Source organism: Bactrocera latifrons, unplaced genomic scaffold, assembly GCF_001853355.1.
Source record: "Bactrocera latifrons isolate USDA-ARS-PBARC rearing strain unplaced genomic scaffold, ASM185335v1 scaffold_166, whole genome shotgun sequence".
Taxonomy (NCBI): domain Eukaryota; kingdom Metazoa; phylum Arthropoda; class Insecta; order Diptera; family Tephritidae; genus Bactrocera; species Bactrocera latifrons.
This window is the reverse complement of record NW_017535141.1, coordinates 409,990-415,322: the sequence shown is the minus strand read 5'-3', so window position 1 is coordinate 415,322 and position 5,333 is coordinate 409,990. Positions and strand designations below refer to the sequence as shown.

Genomic DNA, 5,333 nt, shown 5'->3' with positions numbered 1-5,333 from the left:
ATAATAATTTTCAACTTCATTAAGTATTTTTTAAGACCAAATTACGCACAAATCTTTATACATTTTGACAGAAAAAATTTTATATATAATAGTAACCATAATTAATTTGCATTAATTAAAAAAAATTAAAACTTCAGTAATTTCCTGCACAAAATTTAAATAAGTTGTTCTTATGCTTTCGCTATTCTCATATTTTCTCACATATTTGCTGCATCAACGAAGACAATATCCGCAATTTTCCAGTAATAATATTTTATAACTGTAATTTAACGGTTTATATTTAAATGTGCATATTTTATGAGTACTTTATACATATATACACAGCGCAACAATTTTGATTTGACAAAATCGTATAAATGTGCCACAAGCAAGCATCAAACGGTGCGCAGTGCTGCAAGTGACATTTATGCATATGTTTGTACTTCATCCACTTACAAAGCGCACACATACACACTCGCGTGCAAACCGATCAATGTGGCATTTTTATAGTTATCATTTCCATTTCACGCGGCAAACAAATAAATTTACGTTTGTGGTTTAATTTTCGATTTTACACCCATGAAAATTGTGCGGCTTGCCGATTAACTGCTGCTGCAGCCAGTCAACAGCAATGGGTATGTGCGAATTGCAACGGCAACAATTAAAAGTGACAATCCTGGCGGCGGCAAAGGCGGCAACGGCGACCATACCGCAGTTGTAGTTTTTATTGTTGTACGGAGCTGCGAGCTGCCATTTTTGCGCGCATTTGCCATTTTGCGGCGCGCTGGCAAGTAACCGAGCGCTCGCATATCAGCGCCGCCACTCACCTATACAGGCGCGCACACCGCGCTCACACCGTGCGGCCGGAAAATTTTATTGCATTTTTGTCGTCAAACTCGTGTGTGTTTGTGTGGTTGTGCGTGCGTATACCTTGCCACCATTCAATGTTGTTCAATGTTACAGCGACATTTGTTGCGGTTTTATTATTTACATACGCTCTGCGCTTTTTTCACAACAATTTGGTTGTTGCTGCGGCATTTTTGCGTTTTTACTCACACACACACACACCTTTCAATTGCATTTCACTATAATATTTATTGTTGTTGTTAATTTTGTGCTATTCTGCGGTATAAAATTACAACAATAAAATTGGCAGTGTTGGTGGAAAATTCAGCAAAAACAAAAAAAAAAAAAATAATAATAATAATAAAAACAACAACACACTTCAATGCAAAAACAGTCAGTTATCCAGCGTGCAAGCCACGCTGACCGCTCATGAAATTGCACAAACTCATACGCGCAAGTAGGTGAATGTTGCACAATATGCATTGTGTAATTTGTGTGGCATATTTGTTGTTGCTGGCAGGAAACAATTTTTATATTTAATTTCATTATTTCGCATACAAAGTAAGTACACACACATATATACGCGTGYTGCAACCTATTGTGGCCATCAAATACTCAAAACCGCAGCATTGCATTTTTGCGTAGCGTYGCAAAAAAGCAACAACAACTTGTTATACATTTTCATGCCGGCAAAACAAATTTATTTTCATGGCGTTTTTTATTTGCATAAAATTAAGAAGGTGTGGCGTGTGCGCGCATGTGTTGCAGGCACAAAATTTTTTAACAAATTTGACGGTTATTTTAATTTTTAGGTTAACCACAAAATTTGCCGTTACGTGTAATTTAAATCATGGCTCAGAGATATGAGAGTTTTATTGGTCAATTTAAAACACGGTGAAAATTCAGAAAATAATGGAGATTACTTGTAATTAAAAAAAATTGTAAGCAAAAAAAAAAATCAAAACTTATTTATACGAAAAATATATATATTTTAAGGGACTATTCTACTCTAGTACCCGAATTTTAAAAAATTAAAAAAAAAAACCAAAAATATTTTTACTATCCATTTTTTATGGCGTTTTTATTGATATCTTACGAATAAAGAAAAAAAATTTTRCAAAAAAAATATTAAAAATTAAAATAATTAGAGGGGGGTTGGGAGAGACAGGTGTAAAAAAAAAATGGCGCATCCTGGTGACATTGATCCTGACTCTCGTGGTGGTCTTAAAACAATCAAAAGAAATTATTAATCAGTAAGGATGCTGCTATAGTACCTATTTCAGGGAACACGAAAACAAATATCTTTTCGAAAATGGCGACTGCCTGAAAATAAAAAGCATTTTTTACGCTTTTCTTTTGAAATTCCTGACTTTTTTTTAAATATTAAAAACAAAGGATTAAGGATTATATAAAGGTAAAGAATAAAGGATTATATAAAGAAGGTTCACACAAAATTTCAAGTAAATATGTTGTATAGAAATTGAGATAATGCCGGTACCGTGTGAAAAAAGTAGTTTCGAGAAAAACGCGTTTAAAAAAGTGAGTAAATGTACCTACCGGGCTAGGTACTGCGTCACTAAAGTAACTGTAGCTCTTAAAATAATTTTAATTTTTAAAAATACTTTGGAGGATGTGTTCTTAAGGGTCTAAACTTTAAATATATGAAAAAAAATCAAAATCAAAATTCTAGAGTAGAATATCCCTTAAATTAAAAAAAAAATACAAAACAAAAATTTAATGAAAAACAATTATTTTGAATAAAAAAATATATATTTTAAAAAATAATTGTCATAAAAAATTAAAAAAAATGTAATGTTGAAAGAGATATTAAAAAATCATATATAATAGAAATAAAAAGATTAAATAAAAACATGCGACAATTGCCTTAAAAAGTTGCCACATACTCATCAGCAGTAGCTCATAAGTTCATCTTCCAACACTTGCAACGACTGCTTCACTGCCTTTAAAACAATGCAAATTTTGCTTTTCCGCATTCCAGCCTTTAACGTTTTTTATCTTGCTTCCCCACATCTTATTGTGGCAAGTGCTACTATAAATATGTAGGCACTTRCAGCTTGCACCCTTTAACTTGTGCCACACAAAAATTTCCATGTGTATTTAAATAAGCGCAGCTTAATGACGACATTGCGTGCGCGCTCCACTTGTCCTGCCGTTCGACCGACCATCCAGCCATCCAGCCACCACCCCGCTTTCATCACCTATCAACGCAAATGCGCTCGCATATACTATGTGGCATTTGTGCGCTTGTTATTGTTGTTTTTTTTTTTTGTTTAAAGAAAAAAGTACGTCTTTTGCGCTCCACAGTGTGCTTTCCAGGCCTGGCCTCTGCGACTTGTAAATTTTGAAAATAATGACGCTTAAATACAATGCATTTTTCAAAGGCTAAAGTGGCTGCGGCTCCTCGCAGGCTTGCGTGCGTCCGTTGCAACACAAGCAAGTGCACATACATATATAAATGTGTGTTTAAGTCAGTGCAGTGGGTATGCGATTATAAAGTAGGGCGCCCGCAGCTTAAATGCGTCACAAATTCGGCGCTTGGTGGTGACGTCGAGATCCAACTTGATTTGCAAATGGTTACAGTGAATATTGCAAGTTTGTGCTATTATTTATTGTAAGCTACCGTTATAATATTTGAGCTAATTTATTTTTAGTTTGCTGCATTTCAAACGAAATCTGAGCGTCTTCTAAGTCAAAATTAGAAAATATTTATTACTTGCAACAAATTGTCAAATTCTCATTAATGTTCTTAATACAGAATTTTTATACCCTAAACAGGTAAATTAAGTTTGCCTTGAAGTTTACTATACAAAAAAGTAGGCGAAGAAGATCCGATATAATATATACATACATACATATATGAATGATCAGTATGACGTCATGTGACGATTTTGCTATGTCCTCTCTGTATATGTATATGCGAAATAGTCGCTAAGTACTTGAGCTATCGATTTGAAAWTTTTCCCACGTCCTTTTCCCCTAAATCAGCTGCTTATTTGTGGAAATCGCTGATATTGGCGTATTATATATAGCATATGGCTGCCGTACAAACTGAACTATCAAAATCAAGTGTTTGTAGGGAAACTTTTTTATTTAACGAGATATCTTCACCAAATTTGGTATGGTTTCTTGATCAAGGTAACTGCGTAATCTCCGAAAAAATCGTCGGATTACATATAGCATATAGGTGCCATACAAACTGAACGATCACAATCAAGTCATTGTATGTGATAGCTTTGTTGCAATGAAATTTAAAGTTTTTTCCTGTTTCACTAATATCTTGCCAAAATTTACGCTCAGCCAATGAACCCATTTCGGCGCAAMACGCTCTCTAATCGTACATCGTTTACGCTAATAAATATTTAGGAAAATTAATTTTAACAAAGGAAATGTTTATTTGAACGCATTACCGAATGCAGATAAGCATCTGTATARAAAAATTAAGTAAAAAGCAGAAAACAAAACGCTTCATCTTACAAAAGCAGCACAGCTACAAACGAGTTGAATCAAAGTAAATTGTTTGAGGGAAAAAATGCGCGCATATTTAGACGCATATTGAACTTGAAATTACAACGCGCGGCACAAAAAGCATATACAGAAAGGTAAACTATACAAAAACAAAAGTAAACTATACAAAAACTTACCAAAAACCGGTAAACCGAAATGAACGCTRRGCAAAMAAGCTCTAAACTCATCATTAAAGCATTTGAAGCTACAATAGACAAACTCGCCACATAGAAGAATGCCTAAATAAAAAAAGAAAGAAATTTACAAATTTAGGCAAAAGCGAAAAGTTATAAAACGCTCAGGTGTAGCCTGGTAATTTGTTTCTTTTTTGGTGTTTTCTTTGGCTGCAAGTAGTTTAAGCAACAAAAAGCCAGAACGTGGAAACAAAGAAGAAGAAAGATGAATAAGAACCATCAACTAGGCAAAAAATATAAAAAACACAAAGTTATAACACAAAAATCATTTAGACAAGTTGCACGCTGCTCATTAAATTAAATGAGCCATCAGCACGCAATTTATTTTAGTATTTTTGAGTAACTTCTTTGGCGGGTATTTTTTGACGACCCCAGCGACGGCGACGCAAACTAACAGTCAAGTTGGGTACAAATGTAAATGGTGCTTCTTTTTTGGTGGATTTTTACAATTCTTACGCAAACACGTAATAAGCTCGCGCCAACTTACTGTGCGTGCCACAAACGCGGAAGATTTGCCAAAAGTCAAGTTTGAGCGGCCCTTTGAGCTCGCAAAGGCTTACAAGGTTTCAGCGTTAAAATTACAGTTGTTTSTAATTTTTGCTGTTTTTTTCTTGCGAATATAATACTATACTGCCAAATTGTCGATTTAATGAAATGTGTCAAATTTCCGTTGCATAAATATGTAAAGTAGAGATCAAGTATACTTCATAACCGAAATAAAAGAGACCATTTACTGTAAATATGAAAAAATATTTTGTATCGAACTCTTGCCAATTTTTTATTTTTTTT

The 5,333-nt window shown here is 34.0% G+C and overlaps 1 protein-coding gene across 1 annotated transcript in view; it reads left to right on the top strand.

Annotated features, from left to right (window-relative positions):
- LOC108966610 (homeobox protein homothorax) overlaps positions 1 to 5,333 on the top strand; it is a gene marked incomplete in the record, with an annotated part of 311,261 nt that overhangs the window by 5,064 nt on the left and 300,864 nt on the right.